The sequence below is a fragment of the Chionomys nivalis genome, chromosome 9 (assembly GCF_950005125.1).
Source record: "Chionomys nivalis chromosome 9, mChiNiv1.1, whole genome shotgun sequence".
Lineage (NCBI taxonomy): Eukaryota > Metazoa > Chordata > Mammalia > Rodentia > Cricetidae > Chionomys > Chionomys nivalis.
Genome location: NC_080094.1, coordinates 12520586 through 12538076, shown reverse-complemented (window position 1 = coordinate 12538076; position 17491 = coordinate 12520586). Strand labels below are relative to the sequence as shown.

Genomic DNA, 17491 nt, shown 5'->3' with positions numbered 1-17491 from the left:
TCCTATAGCTTCTCTTTATTATTGTACCCTCGTATCTATAACCAATGTAGTTACATTGCTCTCATTCCCAGATTTCATATTTTTTCTTTTTAAATATTTATTTATTTATTATGTATACAATATTCTTTCTGAGTGTATGCCTGAAGTCCAGAAGAGGGCACCAGACCTCATTACAGATGGTTGTGAGCCACCATTTGGTTGCTGGGAATTGAACTCAGGACCTTTGGAAGAGCAGGCAATGCTCTTAACCTCTGAGCCATCTCTCCAGCCCCCCAGATTTCATATTTTCATATGCATGCATACACACACACACACACACACACACACACACACACACACACACACACTCACTCTTTTTCTTGGCTCTTGATCCAGGTGCCACCTAGCTACAGCACCTATACTCCTGGTGGTGGGGTGCTTGTTCCAGGACGTGGTCTTGCCTTTCCTGGCTGCCATCTGTAATGGTCCAAGAAACCCTTTTACTATATATATGTGTGTGTGTTTCCTGCATGTATATCTGTGTACCTCATGTTTTACTGGTACCCGAGAAGACCAGAAGAGGATGTCAGATCCCCAGGGACATGTGGGTGCTAGGCATTCAGTTGCAATGATTCAGAAAGGTTTGCAGCTGGGTATGGTAGCCACAGCTTTAACCACAGTGCTTGGGAGAAAGAGGCAGTGGATCTCTGTTAGATTGAGGCCAGACTGGTTTACAAAGTGAGTTCCAGGACAGCCAAGGCTACACAGAGAACCCTGTCTCAAAAAATGGGGGGAGGGGAAGAAGCCAAAGAGTTTGATTTATTGCTTGAAGTGTTTGTTAAGAGATGGCCTGTTGGGAAGGAGATGGAGATGCCTGATAATCCCTGTTTAGTGTTGATGGAGTGATTTTAAGGCTGCGGAGGACTGGAATGTCATGAGTGCTCTGTTGGAGAGGAAGGAGAGAGGCTTGGTGAGAAAGGAGCTTTGTACAAAATCATGGCTATGGAAAAGTCTCAATGGAGTCTGTGTGACATGAGCCTGCACTCTGGCTCTGTGTGGCACTGCTATGTGACTCAGTGTGGAGTCTTAGTAACAGATGGAATCTTATTTCTTGAAAAATTATTTTATATGTATGGGTGTTTTGTCTTTATGTTTGTCTGTGCACCACATGTGTGCCTGATACCCTTGGAGGCCAGAAGAGTGTTGGAAGTATAGATAGTTGTAAGCCAGTATATGAATTCTGGGGTTTAAACCTGGGTCTTAGAAGAGCAGCCAACACTTTTAGCCTCTAAACCAGTGGTTCTCAACCTTCCTAATGCTATGGACACTTTAATACAGTTTTTCATGTTGTGTTGACCCCAACCATGTTATTTTGTTGCTACTACTTCACAACTGTAATTTTGCTACCGTTAAGAATCGTAATGTAAATATCTGATATGCAGGATATCTGATAAGCATAAGTGGTCAGATCTCCGAGTTCCAGGTCATCCTGAGCTTCATAGCTAGTTCCAGGCAAGCCAGGGCTACACAGTGAGACCCTTTCTCAAAAAAAGTTATTGCTAAGTTATATTTGGGAATGCTTACTATGTTAAATGTTAATTTTCTGGGATTGCATATAATATAGAAAAACTTCAAAGGTGTAAAGACTTATTATAAAGTTAATGTGTGTTCTCTGTAGATAATAGAAAGTATTAAAGAATAATGAGGGAATATGATTTTAGTACATTCGTTTTAGTCTTTTAAGTGCATATTCTCACTATACAGTCCAGGCTGATCTTAAAGTCTATTATCTTTCCTCAACCTTCCAGTGTGGGATGCAGCCTCTGTGCTTGGCTTTAGGCTTTTTATGTCCAAGTGTTATATATAGCACCTACAAAGAGAGAAATGAGATTATATTGTTTTATAATATGTTTTTTTTTCTTTTTTTTTTCTTTTTTTTTTGGTTTTTCGAGACAGGGTTTCTCTGTGGCTTTGGAGCCTGTCCTGGAACTAGCTCTGTAGACCAGGCTGGTCTCGAACTCACAGAGATCCACCTGCCTCTGCCTCCCGAGTGCTGGGATTAAAGGCGTGCGCCACTATCGCCCGGCCTGTTTTTGTGAACATTTTAGAAACTATAGTATTTCATGGTATGGGTGTATTATAACTTAATTTTGTAATTATTTTGGTAATATAACATTGCTTTTTTTAAAAATATTTATTTATTTGTATACACACACCAGAAGAGGGCATCAGATCTCATTCTAGATGGTTGTGAGCCACTATGTGGTTGCTGGGAATTGAACTCAGGTCCTCTGGAAGAGTAGCTAGTGCTCTTTAACTTCTGAGCCATCTCTCCAGCCCTATTTTTTTCTTAGTATTAATTTTTTTTTGTCAGGTATGGTGGTGCATGCCTTGAGTCCCAGCATGCCTTCAGATCTCTGTGAGCTTGAAGTTAGTATGGCCTACATAGTGAATTCCAGGCAGCCAGGGTTATGAGAGACACCATGTCTCTAGAAACAATAACAAGAACCTGCATAGTATCTTGCTATGAGGCCCTACTGGCCTGCAACTCACTATGTAGCCTAGCTTAAAGGTGTGTGTATGTGTGTGTGTCATGACAGGCATGTGGAGACCATGGGGAGTCCTCTATCATGTCTGTCCTAGGGCTTTAAACCCCGGTGGGCAAGTTTTGGTGGCAAATGATTTACCCATGCAGTCATCTCATCAGTCCCTATATGACAAATGGGGTGGGATAGGGGAGACGAACAAGTAGATTCACCTATAGCAAAAAAAAAAAAGTACTTTTTATTTTTTATCAGCATGTATAATAATTACATCACTGTGGTGGTTTTTCAGCATTCTGCCTATGAGCACCTGGAATGTAGTGATTTCAGTTTCTGTGCCCTTAGATTAGGGTGGATCAAGAGTATATTTTCTCTCTCTCTGTCTCTGTCTCTCTCTCTCTGTCTCTCTCTCTGTTTTTCTTTCTTTCTTTTTTTTTTTTTGGCTAGTTTCACATTGAAGTCCATGATAGGCTAGAACTCCACACTGTAGCTCAGGCTGGCTTCAAACTCCCAGGAGTTTGAAATTTCCGAGTTAGACATGGATAACAATTCTTTGAGTGTGCGCAAGTGAGGTTTAGTTTATTGAAGGTACAAATGCTCTGCAACATCTGTGTCTGCTTTGTAATTAGGCTGATGAAAAACATAGCTTTTTTTTTTGTTTGTTTTCAAATAAGCAAAACCTGGGGGAAGGAGTGGGCTACTTAGAGAAATCTTTCACAAAGCCTTACAAGGGATTGAGCCAATAATTCCAACTGACCCAGCTCACCCAGACAGCAAACAGTATTATAAACACCATTGTTTACTCATAGTGTTGCTGTGTTCAACAGTCTTGGTGGCTATTCATTTAAGAAGAGTGTTTTCAACTTCTGTGTTTGCTGTTTCCTGCAAAAGATACACCTGCATTGTACTGGATGGGGGCATAGAAGAGAACACGACAAGATTACAGTTAAGTATTAGTTCAGTTCTAAGAGCTGAGTACTGGGAAGTCCAAGGAAAGTAATGGTAATTGTTACATTGTTCTCTCTGTCTCTTTTTCTTTATTGTTTTATTGAGCTGTACATATTCCTCCACCCTCCTTCTACCCAGGCACATAGCTTTTCAGGACAGTTTTGGTAGTGATGTGAAAAACTGTGAAGTTGTTCAGTATCTGGTTGGTGTTGAGTTTCTGCTGACTTCCGGGAAGCACCCCTGGAAGGAACTGTGGACACAGTGTCATCAGAACACTAACTGTGGCAGGGCTTGGTGTGTGTAAACAGTCAGGAGTGCACTTTTATGTTTGGGGTTTGGAGTCCGCCTCTTGTGTTTTCTTCATTAAGTGTATGCTGGAAGACAATGTCTCTTCCCCACTCCAGGGTCCTCTGCCATTGTGTCCCTTCTTTCTCTCCTTTGATGCAATACGGATCCCAGGGCTAGCATCCTACTGTCTGGCACCCTGCCTCAGGCTTCTTAACCATTCCTGGCTGATTGAAAGAACAGTAAACGGTACTGATTGTATAGAAAAAAATTTAAGCTTGTATCTTTCAAAATCAAATAAATTAGATTCTTACTTTGCCCATTCAGCAAATAAAATTAAATCAAAATAATTTTTGCCAGACCTGATATGTTGCTGTGAAGATAATTTGTGTCTTCTGAAGAATAAACAGGAAGGTTAATGCAGAGGCTTTGTAAAAGAAGCTGTGTCCCCCTGCTTCACTGTGGCCGTGGGTTGAGGTTTTCTGTTTTAAAAATCCTTATGCTCTATGTTGGTCCTTTTGCTAAGGATGAGGCACTTTTGTGGAAGTGTTACCATGGCGACTGCCTTCCAAGTGCTGCCTCAAGGTCACTCATCACTCTTAGCGCGGAATACTCAGATTTTGTAGATCAAATAACGTTAATTATTATGTCAGCTTACTGAAGCACTTCTAGAAAACATAACCAGTACTTTGAAATGTTGAATTTTAACCTGCCAGATTAGCAGTTTAGTGGCAAATCTGTAAAGTAACCATAGATCATACTACCTTGTTTTTATGAATACACAACTTGATTGCATTATAACGTCGGAACATGCATACCTCCCTTGGCATTTTTCATTCACGCGTGATAGCAAAGATGCCTTTAGTGTTTCTTTTTTCCAGTATAATGAGATCTAAGTTACCTTTTGGTGTTCATACGAGAACCAGATGATTGTCTGTGTTTTTACAAACTCAATTTCAGAGCCACTTGGCTTCTATATCATGCACTCTTTGTCTCATGCTCCTGTTAATTTTTCTTGTATCCAGTTTCTAAATTGTAGCCTTTTACACAGATCATGTGGCATGTATTGTTTATAAAGCCATTTCTCGGTGAAGGAAAATGTGACGAGAACTGCCCCTGACCTTGGTCTTTCTGGTGGGTCTTGTTCTGGGCAAGGGGGATCAGGGCCACGCGCCTCCATTAGTGCTCCAAGGTGACTTTGAGATCAAAGCTGGAAAGAAAGGTACAAAGGGAACAAATAGTAAATGCTGTTCACACACCTGACTGGACTTTTAAAGCTAATTACACCCTGACTGCCTGCTGTGCTTTCAGAATTAGACTGATTCCTTCTCCCAGGGCAGTGTCATGTCATCTCTTGTGTTTGCAGCGCTGACTCTTGGTCAAGATATTTTACATTGTACGTTCAGCGATCTATAGATGGTGTTATAGATATTCTAGAGAATACCTACCTGCTAATGAGTGTCTTCTTTCTCATATTTATGAAGTGATGTGTTCTCATACAATTATTTTGCTAAACTGGGAAAGTGGAGTTGATTTAAATCCATCTAAGCAGTTAGGGCAATGAGATGGCTAACTGGGTCAAGGCATTTGCTGCCAAGCATGACTACCTGAGTTGGATCTCCAGTATCCACATGATGGAAGGGGAAAACAGACGCTCATGGCTTGTTCTGGCCTCTATGTGTGCCTTCCAGACAAACAAACAAACAAATAGTGGAATTAAACCAAAACGAGGTAAATTGTAGTATGAGACAATATGATCTAGAAGAAAGAATATTGGACAGGCCAAGGTCTGTACTGATCCTTCATCTGTTCCAGGCTGTGGGAATCCGCTCAAGTCATTGTGCTTCATTTCCCTGTAAAGCAAGATGGTCCTCATACCCATTGTGACTTGTACCATCATTGGTTTTTGCAGTAAAGTTTGCATTGTTTTCAGTAGTGGAGAACTGCCATATATACACTGCAGAGGGCTAAGTGTTCCAAGCTGATTGTCTCATTTTTGACTGACACCTTATTTTATGTGTTCTTGGTGGTCTTAGAGAGATTTTGTTTTCGAGGTGCATTTAGGAAGAGCATGAAAAGTCTGAGGGTGGCTAGCCATGTAGCAAATAGTGGGGGCTACGTACCCCAAGCTGTACTTGAATTAGAGGAAGGTTACCAGTTTCAGGAGATTAGGATTAGCTGTAGAACTAGAATTTCCATGTCTAATATTTAGCCTATGTGTGTGTGTCTGTATGCTCATCTGTGAGACTCTGACACTTATGTAGTAAAATAAATGCCTTTCCATGTTGAATGGTCTTGCTGGTCCACTTTTGAATAAGTGCTAATTGACACTATTGAATAAGAAACTAAAGCCAGGGGCTGGAGAGATGGCTCAAAGGGTAAGAGCACTGGCTGCTCTTCCAGAGGTCCCGAGTTCAATTCCCAGCAACCACATGGTGGCTCACAACCATCTGTAATGAGACCTGGTGCCTTCCTTGCCAGCAGTACATTGTATGCTTAATAAATAAATCTTAAAAAAAAAAAAAAAAGAAACTAAAGCCAGGTGTATTGGCACATACCTTTAATCACTCAGAAGGTAGAGGCAGGAGGATCAGAAATTCAAACTCATCCCTGTCTCCAGAATAAGCATAGTTTGAGGCCGGTATAATATAAATGAAACCCTATCATCAAACAAAAAACAAAGGATAAAAAGGAAAAGGCAATTTTATAGTTATACTTTCCACACTTATGTATGTATGCATGTATGTATGTATATATCAATTATAAGGCTTTCTAGGGTGACCTTGAACTTGTTGTATAGCCTCAAACTCAACAGTTCTGCCTTAACCTCACAGAGAACTGTTATTACATGCATGTCCCCATGCTTGGCTTTCTAAATCTGTACCTATGCACTGTTAATAATTTTTAGATGCATTGGATCATTGTATGCTTATCAACATCTTTCCCAAAGGTTTCTAAAACTTATATTTGCATTTTGCATGGATATTTGTGGACCATATGCATTCAGTGCCCACAGCAGCCAGAAGAGGGTGTCGGGTCCCCTGGGACTGCAGTTACAGATGGTTTGAGGCACCATGTGGGTGCTGGGAATATGAGTTCCCTGGAAAAGCAGGCTGTGCTCGTAAACCTCCCAGCCATCTCTTCAGTCCCTAATTCTTCCTCATCCTCGTCCTCCTCTGTTTTTTTTTTTTGTTTGTTTGTTTTGTTTTTTACCAGACAGGGTTTTACTGTATAGCCTTGACTGGTTCTGTAGACCAGGCTGGCTTCAAACTCAGAGATCTGCCTGCCTCTGCCTCCTGAGTGATGGGATTAAAGGCACCACTTAAGGAAAAAAATGTAAAATTAAATTTCTGTGCCTTTAACCCCAGCACTCAAGGCTGAGACAGGTGGATCTCTGTGAGTTTGATGCTAGCCTGGTCTACCAAGTGAGTGGACTGGCTCCAAAGCTACCGAGAAACCCTGTTTTGAAAAACAAAACAAAAACAAAACAAACCAAAAGAAACAAATGAGTTCATACGAACCACAGGCTACATGTGGAGGTAAGGGGACAACTTTTTTGAGTTCTATCTTTCCATGATGGTCGGACGCAGATTTAACTAAGTTGTCAGGTTTGATGGCAGGTGCCTGTTCCCCACTGAGCATCTCACTTGCTGGGTACTTGCTTTAGTTGCAGCACTCCAGAAGCTGAGGCAGAGGGAGCATAAGGCCAGCTTGTACATCCTGAGTTCTGGGACAGTTGGAGCACCACGTGGGACACATGAGCTTTACTGCTGCAGTTTCTGGACATGACTATATATCTTGGTCAGAAAGTAACTTACAGTAGCTAGCTTGCTTTCTTTGCATTTTATGTGTATGGGTATTATGTCTACATATATGTTTGTGTACCATTCGTGGGCAGGGCGCACTGAGGTCAGATGAGGGCCTTAGATCCCTTGGAACTGGAGTTAAAGACCATTGTGAGCTACCATGTGGGTGCTGGGAATTGAGCCTGGGTTCTGGGAGAGCAGCAAGTGATAGTCCCTTCTCCAGTTCCAACTTCAGTAGCTTTCATTGACTGTTTTTATTTGTTTAAAATGCTGTGACAGGACTTAGAGAATTGACTTTTAAAAAATCTGAGTAGATTTTGGCTCTAATTAGCTGCATAGCCAGACTGGCTTAAATCTGCTTATAATACCCTTGTTGAGCTATGCCTTGTAAGACAGATGGGATTTTAGCATATCTGAGAATGTCTTGTCAGAATGCTTCATCAGCTGCTGGAGCTGACAGGAGATTCCTTCCTAATAAGTTAATGTGTTACTACTATAATTTTATAGTTTTGTAAACATTGTGTTATTGCCATATGATGGAAAATTTAAGTTTTAAATACACCTTTTTTCTTTTTCCTTCCTAGTTTATATAAGAATAAACTGTACACTAAAGCCCCATTGGTTTGCATTTTCCTCAGCTTTCAGCATTGTTATTTTGTATGTTTGGCCAATCTGTTCAGCGTATTAGTATCTTATCATGGAAATTTGCAGTTACTAATTGCATTTGTGGTTTAGTATCTTTTCACGTTTGCCTGTTTGTGGCAGGCTGAAGACAACTTAGGTCCTACTCTGTGGACTTTAGGGGGTTATTTAGGTGTGAGAGCAATCACCTTTATCTGATGATCCATGTTGCCTGCCCTTGAGTGTGTGAGTGTGTGTGTGAGAGAGGGAGGGAGGGAGGGAAGGATAATTTCAGATGTCATCCATAGAAATGTCATCTATTTCCTTTGACACAGGGCCTCTTGCCGGCCTAGGACTTAGCAATTAGGCTAGCCTGGCTGACCAATGAGCCCTCAGATTGTGTCTTGTCTCTGCCTTCTCAGTGTTGGAATTACAAGAATGTGCCACCAAGGTGGCTGGAGAGATGGCTCAGAGGTTAAGAGCAGTGGCTGCTCTTCCAGAGGTCCTGAGTTCAATTCCCAGCAACCACATGGTGGCTCACAACCATCTGTAATAAGATCTGGTGTCCTCTTCTGTACTGCAGGATACATGAAGGAAGAAACCTATATACATAATAAATAAAAATCTTAAAAAAAAAAAGAATGTGCCACCAAGCTCACAATGTGTTTGTTTGTTTGTTTTTGGCTGTTCATTTATTTTACCTGGGTACTGGGTAGCGAGCACAGATCCTTGTACTTGCAAGGCAAGCACTTTGTTGATTGAGCCTTCCCTTCCAGCCTCATCTTTTAAAATTTAGGTTTTCATTTTCTTTTTATTTATTTTTTTTATAATTTAGTTCTTTATATTTTGCATGTGTCATTTTTCAGATACTTTTTGGGAGTGAAAGTGTCTATCTGTGCCTTGGCACATATGTGTTGGACAGTTGTGTATGTCATGAAAGCTTGCATGTCTTCTAGAGTGCCTCCTCATCTTATTTTTTGGGACAGAATTTCTCAATGAATCTGAGGCTTGATGGTTTGACTAAATTGGCTGGCTGGCATTCCTCAGGGCTCCCCGTCTCGGTCTCCCCAGTGCTATGATTTAGAGTGTGCTGCAGTGCCTGATTTTCTATGATGCTGCGGTCTAACTCAGACCTTGTGCTGGTGCAGTAGTCACTGATGGAACTGTCTTCTCAGTCACAGACAAATCAAATAGTTTTCTCCTATTTTATTTTTCCTTTCAGTTCTGGGGATTGAATTTAGGGCTTTGCATGTGATAGCCAAGCATGTTATGTCTGAGCTTGACCCTTCACCCATTAAAATACCCTAATTTTAGGTCAGTATTTAGATCGTAGCCACAGTGCTCACAGCCTGCACGAGGACTGTTGGTCCCGTTGGACTGCTCTGCTCCCCTCGTTTAGTCTAACCAGGGTTGACTCCCAGGATGTAGGCTGGTTTATGGACTGGGCAGCTATATAAAGATAATGTAAGACAAAAGGGCCTTTTCAGATTGGACTCTAATGTGGGGTGTAGCCAGCCCACCTCCTTCCTTGCTGGAATTATTATTATTATTTTTTTTTTTTGGTTTTTCGAGACAGGGTTTCTCTGTAGCTTTGGAGCCTGTCCTGGAACTCCCTTTGTAGCCCAGGCTGGCCTCGAACTCCCAGAGACCCGCCTGCCTCTGCCTCCCGAGTGCTGGGATTAAAGGCGTGCGCCACCACCGCCCGGCTTCCTTGCTGGAATTATATGAGCAACCACCCTGCGTATTTTGGTGATGTTGACTTTGATTGTTGGGCACTTGCTGCATTTTCCATTGCATGATTACTTAAGGAGGTGCTGTCTGTTCCATCTGTGGGTGTTGAGTGTATGATTATGGAGATATCCCAACCCTCCTTCAACCCAGTCTCTTTAGCTTCCTTGGTTCCTAAATTAGTAATTTTGATTTTTTTTTTTTTTTTTTTTTGCTGACTGCTGATATTTTAGTTGCATCAATCCTTCTCTACTGTCTGCCTTTTCACTGCCAGGAAGAGCTGCTCTGTATGCTGCTTGTTCTGTGCTTATTGTGATTTCTGTGTTTTATTCAGTGGGTTGTTCCACTTACTCATTTTGATACTTCAGATTATGTCTGTGGCCATCTGAAGCTTAACTTTTATTATGGTGAGGTTTTTTTAAACTTTATTTTTAATTATGTATGTTTTTTTTTTTTTTTTTTTTTTTGGCTTTTTTTTTTTTTTTTTTTTTTTTTGGTTTTTCGAGACAGGGTTTCTCTGTGGTTTTGGAGCCTGTCCTGGAACTAGCTCTTGTAGACCAGGCTGGTCTCGAACTCACAGAGATCCGCCTGCCTCTGCCTCCCGAGTGCTGGGATTAAAGGCGTGCGCCACCACCGCCCGGCCAATTATGTATGTTTGTATGTCAGTCTGTGTGAATGTATGCTGTGTGTGTGTGTGTGTGTGTGTGTGTGTGTGTGTATGCCTGAGGAGTCCTGGGAATTGAATAAAGGCCATCATGCTTAATGGCGAGCACCTTCTCCTGCCGAGCCATCTTGTCAGCTCCAAATGCCATATTTTGAAAAATGAATTCTGGGCCTTTTGAGATGACTCAGTTGATAAGAGTACTTGCTGCTTTCTCAGTGCATTAGAACCCAGTTCTCAGCACTCCCTTTGGGCAGTTTATAACTTCAGATGACTCCAGATCTGATGCCCTCTTTCTGCCTCAAAATGTGCACATGCGCACATAAATAGATAATAAAAATGGATCCAGATGTATTGATCCCTGGTTCTGGGTTATTCTTGGGAAGTCCTTCTTAAAAACTTAAGACAGATGACCATTGTTGATCATCCCACCCCCACTTTCACAACCTCTGATATTCCATTACCTACAGGCACCACACAAGCTAGTGGCTGGGAAGAGAGAAGAAAGGTGCTGATAGGTCCAGTAGAGATAGCCAAGACCTTAACCATTATGAACTAATAACTTAAGCCGGGCAGTTAATCCTGGCTAATCCCATCACCTGGGAAGCAGGGACAGGCGAATCTCTACTTCTTTGGGAGATCTTATTCTACATAAAAGAAACACAAGACAATAGAATCATTGGTGGGCTAGGAATGCAGCTCAGGGGTAGAGCAGCTGTTAAGACTCCACCCCCAGCATAAAAAAACAAACAAGGCTGGGCCTAGTGGTGTACACCAGATTCTAGAACCTAGGAACCTGTAGTGGGGAAGGAGGGCGGTGTGTGTTTCCATTTTTTTAGGTAGCCTGGAGGACATAATGAGACAGAAACCCAGTCTAAAACCATAGGGAGGCCGGGCGGTGGTGGTGCACGCCTTTAATCCCAGCACTTGGGAGGCGGAGGCAGGCGGATCTCTGAGTTCGAGACCAGCCTGGTCTACAAGAGCTAGTTCCAGGACAGGCTCCAAAACCACAGAGAAACCCTGTCTCAAAATAAAATAAAATAAAATAAAATAAAATAAAATAAAATAAAATAAAACCATAGGGAGGTGGAAGGGTATAAAAGGAGTTGGAGAAGGGGAAAATATGGTCAATATTGTATAAATTTTTAAAAATAAAAAATGGCTGGGTGGTGGTGATGTACATCTTTAATCCCAGAATTTGAGGCAGAGGCAGGTGGATTCTTTGAGTTTGAGGCCAGCCTGGTCTACAGAGTAAGTTCCAGGACAGCCAAGGCCACAGAGAGAAACCTTGTTTTGGAAAACTGAAATAAATAAATATATACTTAAATTAGACAAGTTACCGAGAAACCCGCATGGGCGCTTTGCTGATTCTAGGTGGCTGGAACTTCATAGCTTGATTGTTATTTGAAAAGTAAAATGAGGGGCTGGAGAGATGGCTCAGAGGTTAAGAGCACTGACTGTTCTTCCAAAGGTCCTGAGTTCAATTCCCAGCAACCATATGGTGGCTCACAACCATCTGTAATGGGGTCTGGTGCCCTCCTCTGGCCTGCAGACATATATGGAGGGAATGTTGTATACATAATAAAAAATATTAAAAAAAAAAAAAGAAAAGTAAAACGAGGCAACAATCCTTTTATAATAAAAAGGCTGTTGTAGACAATTACAGGAAGGTGTAGGTTTCCTGACTCTGCCTGGTGTGCTATCCAGTGCTCTGAGCTGTGTAGGACACAGAGTGTTACAGGCAGGGTATGGAGTGTGTTTAGGTTTCCTAGCTATGCTCGTTGACATTGATACATTCCTGTTGCTGAAACTGGATTTATTCTACTTGCTATTAGTTTATACGCTGAGAATTTAAAACACAATTACATTTGCATAATGTTGACAGGTAAAAGTTCAATTGCATGTCAGAATAAAATTTCATGAATTTTCTAATAAGTTTTGGATTTTTGCTGTGACTTGGGCCTTTTCTGGTTCCGGGTGAAGGAACTGGGAGTTTAATTCTGTTCTCTGTAAGGGCTTAGATCTTCCTTCAGGCATTTGCACGCTAGGTTCAGGTCATCTTGTAGTGCTAGTTAGTTTAGTTTGGTATTTAGTATTATTTGTATAGTTTTTTGTAGTTAAAATGTTTTTTTGCACATTATCAAGAAGGACATTTTAGATAGAATTCTGACACGAGCACTATGCATATTGAATTACATTTCTGTTTAAATATTAAGGAATAGAAATATTTTTCATCCTTATATTGCAGGATCTTGCCAAGATAACTGTGTGGAAATGGAATCTATCCAAGTGTTACTAAATACTATCACCCACTTTCTCCCCCCAGCCGCGTGCTAGTCTTTGCCTGCAGCTGCAGTGGTAGGCATCGTTCAGGAAGTGACCTTGGCTTGTATTAATCAAATTCAGAACACACAAAAAAGCTTCTGGCTAACATGCTGACTTGATGTAAAATTTTGTCGCATCCATTTTCCTTCAAAATGATGCCATCCTGTAAAAAGAAAACAAATTAAATGCACGCACAGTGTGCACACTTCTGCAAGCTGTATTTAAAAAGACTGAACTAGATGTATTTTAAAAAAATCAGACTTATTTATAAATTTATATCATGGGATTAAATTATTAGTAGAAAATTACTTTTATAAGTCCAAGTTGAAAACGATGTACATCATCCCTGATTTTATTATGGTCTGAACCTTGTACATCAAGTTGCTGTGTAGATTTTCTGTGCTGTGAGGACAGTCTGCAGTGCTCTGGGCCTTTGGCTGTTGTGTGGTAAGTGAGGCACTTCTATATATTCCTTACTTCTGGTGTTTCAGAAATAGCTGGCTATTTGATATTCTTGGTTTGGATAAAATCTACCATACTATATGGGCCCATTTTAGTATTCAGTGGTGGTGCTGGTATGGGTCTCAAATCCAGGCCTGTAAAACTGCAAAAAATTCAACCAATTGACATATCAATGAGGAAAATATTCCTGTCTATAAATCAACTTATCTCTAAATTTAGGATTTAGTAGATCATTTTGGTAGGAGAGTGTGTACAGCTGTTCTCCTTGTGTGCTTTAAGGAATAGCGGCTCTCCCACATGCATTTCCAGCACTTTGAGGCTAAGACACAAGGACTGCTGCTTAGCCACTGGAACTGGAAACAGACAAAGAGAGAGAGATTGCTTTTTTTTTTTTTTTTTTTGGTATTTCAAGACAGGGTTTCTCTGTGTAGCCATGGCTGGCCTGGAGCTCTAGAGAAACTGATTTAACCCATCCTACAACCATCCCTTAAAAACAAACAACAAAAACCAAGTCAAAAAAATCCAACTCAAACGTCAATCCCAAGTAGTCATGCTGCTTCAAGTAGTAGTGCTGCTTCAAGCTCCCTGGCTTTAGCATCCTCCTGCCTCATTGTCCTGGGGTGGTGTGTGTGTGTGGGGTACAGAGGGGGGGGGAGAATATGTGTGTGCGCATGCACACACTCATGCCCCTGTGCACTCTTGTCTGCTTGCCTGCCCCCCCACCCCCGCTCTTCATCTTGACCCTGCTCACTGTTAGTACAGAATGCTGACAATGGTAGTGAATGGATTAATGCATTGATTTTTTTTCTGCATTTGCCGGAAACTTATAAAAAATGATTAGGAGGACAGCTCTGTCTATTGCCAAAAGGCTTTACTTTTTAGTTTTCTGTGCGCAGAGGGCTGTGCTGGGTCCTGGAGGGCTTGGCGAGAAGAGTAGAGGGAGACAAATGACTCCTTAGGAGCTCTAGCTATATTTCTGTAGACTCCTCTTGTGAAAAGGACAGCACACGGCAGTTTGTATCAATGACCTTAGGGAGTGGGAGCCTAAACACTATAATTAATGGGCTTCATTTACTGAGGTTTTCTTTTTAAAGCATTTATAGGGAACTAAACCGGTATCATCTTCTATCATTGTAGGTTGTTGGTAGAATTGAAGCCTCAAGGAGGAAAATATTTTCTTAACCTTCCCTGATTCTTTGTCTTTACTAGCGTTATTGATTGGTTTATTGGATGCTCTTAAGATAAACTCTGACTTGAAGGAGAAAGAGGATAATTATCAAATCATTTTTCTTCTTAAACTCCTGTTTAAAATAAAGTTGTCACGTGAATTTAGGGTTGTCGGGTGCCATTTTACCTCTCCTGCTTCTTGAGAGAGGAGGCCTTGGAGGAGCAGCAGCGGGCTCGGTAGCCAGGGAGTTAATGCTCCTGCAGCCCGAGGGTCATTGCAGTCTCTGTTTCCTGATTGGCTGCTAAAAGGTGAAATTGAAACCACTGTAAACTTTTGACCCTGTAGCAGTTCCTGTGGAAAGCCTTCTACTGGTGGAGCCTGCTCACCGCCCACCCCCACTCCCACCCCCTTTGCTGTATTTATTTAGTGTGCTAGGCTCTACCCAGCTTTTCAGAGAGCCAGAGAGTGGGTGAGACAGAGAGAAAGGAAGAGAGGGAAGAGCAGCAGAGCAAGCAGCTGCAAGCAGCTTGCTGACATGTTGCTCCCCTTCTAACCAGTTCCTTACTAACTTGAGCTCAGCCAGTTCACACACTGCCCTGCCATTAGGATTTTGTGGTCTTTTAGCCTTTAGGCACGTAGAAGCAGAATGGCTTGCCTCCACAACTTTTAGACTCACTGTGTAACTGGCTAGCCTGATGCTGGAGTTAAAGGTGTGGCCGCCACCACACCCCGCATTAAAAAAATAATAAAGCTTTTAATGTTTTAGGTTAGCATACACAGTTCTGGGTTCATTATATTTTCATGCTGTGTGCCATTGTGCTTGCTCTAGTCCACCTGATCTCCTCCTGCTCCGCTCCGTGTCCCCTGGTTTCTGTGAGGCTGGAGACTGACTGTTCAGCAGAATGCCTGGCTTTACTTCCTGCATGTGCTGAGCTAAAAGCTTTCACTTTCAATTGCCTTTTATGCATTTCTATTATGTATCCTGTCCTCCATGTAATTTTTAGACAAATGACCAATATTTTCTTTCTTCCCCTTTCCTCTTTCTCTCCCTCCTTTCCTTCCTCCGTCCCTCCGTCCCTTCCTCCCTTCCTCTCTCTCTCCCTCTCTTTCTTTCTTTTTGTTTTCCTTTGTAGCCCTGGCTATCCTGGAACTCACTCTGTAGACCAGGCTGGCCTCTCAGATTCGCCTGTCTCTGCCTCCCTAGTGCTGGGAGTAAAGGCTTGTGGCACCACTGCCTGGCTACAAATGACCAATATTATATAAAGTGTTACTGGAGTTGGCAGGATGGTTCAGTGGGTAAAGGTGTTTGTTGCCAAGACTGATGAACTGAAATTGGGCCCATGGTGGAGAGAACAGGTTTTTGAAAGTTGTCCTTTAACATCCATATTTCTGTCATGGGATATAGGGATGCATGCGCGTGTGCACACACACAAATAATAAAGACATCCTGTTAAATGTGTTTTGATCATCTTTGCCTTTTGGGGTGTGGTGGTCTTGGGGTTGGATCTGGGCTTTTGTGCACACTGGCAAGCCCTCATAGTGAACTTTGGCTTCAACCCTGTTTTTGAGAGAGGATTTGGCTGTGTAGCCCAGGCTGGCCTGGAACTCGCCATCTTCCTGCCTTTGCCTTTTTAACTCTGGGACTGCAGACCATATGGTTGTACTTTTGTCATTTACTGTGAAGAATTAGCAAGACATTTAATAAATCCGGGTAATATTTGCAGAGATTGCCTGTTTCATGAACAGTTTTGGATTTGTCTTAATTTCCATTTTAACAGTGCTTCAGGATTACTCATGTTGTGGTGCTTTTTTCGTCCCTGCCTGTTTGATGCTCATCTAATGCCAATTTCATGGACATCACTTTTGTTTCAGAAACTTTAGTGCCTGTTTGTGCCTGCTTTTGCTTCTCCCCAGTTAATGGTGGCACTATGATTTCTTTTTTAATAGTATTTATTTTTATTTTTGATTATGTGTGTATCCGAACATGAGCATAGTGCTCCTTGAGGCCAGAGATCAGGAGTTATAGGTGGCTGTGAGTAACCTGACAAGGGTATTAGAAAACCAACTCGGGTAAGAGCAGTGTATGCCCTTAGCCATCAAAGGGCCCCCTCTACAGACTCTGCTGCATCCATCAGCAGGACCCCATCTTCCCTGGTGTTGGGGTAGTTAGTAACCAGCCTGCCGTATCCTATCCCCTTCCCTAGAGTGTTTTGGGGAGGAGAATGTAGACAAAATGAGAGGATAAACTTTTGAAGGAGGCTGGCCTGCCTCTCTCTCTCTCTCTCTCTCTCTCTCTCTCTCTCTCTCTCTCTCTCTCTCTCTCTCTCTCTCTCTCTCTCTCTCTCTCTCTCTCTCTCGACAGGGTTTCTTCGTAGCTTTGGAGCCTGTCCTGGAACTAATTCAACAGACTGCCTCGATCTGTCTGCCTCCCAAGTGCTAGGGTTAAAGGTGTGCACCACTACCGCCTGGCTGTTTTTTTTTCTTTCCCCTAAAGGCTGTTGTATTTTTCAGGTTGCCTTGCCTAGGACTACATATTTATAAAGCATTAAGTGACTGTAGTAAATGGTTTGAAGTCAGATTGATCCTTTCTCATGGGCATTGGTGTAGGTGGTGGTGCCCAGCAGAAACCCTGCTGTCATCTATGACCATCACATTGTGAATGCTGTGCTTAACTTTTTTTAAAAAAATAAAAATTGCAAGTTTTTTTTTTCTTTCTTTCGAGACAGGATTTCTCTGTAGCTTTGAAGCCTGTCCTGAAACTAGCTCTTGTAGACCAGGCTGACTTCGAACTCACAGAGATCCGCCTGCCTCTGCCTCCTAAGAGCTGGGATTAAATTCGTGTGCCACCACCGCCCAGCTAAAAATTGCAAGTATTGATATGGTCAAAAAGGCATCTATGCTGATTCCCAGAGGAGCCATCATGTAATGGCTTTCTCATGCTGAAGGGAGAGTTGGGAATAATAAT

The 17491-nt window shown here is 42.0% G+C and overlaps 1 protein-coding gene across 3 annotated transcripts in view; it reads left to right on the top strand.

The window, feature by feature from the left end:
- Ncoa3 (nuclear receptor coactivator 3) overlaps nucleotides 1–17491 on the top strand; it is an 83865-nt gene that overhangs the window by 23043 nt on the left and 43331 nt on the right. The gene's annotated exons all lie outside the window — the stretch shown is intronic.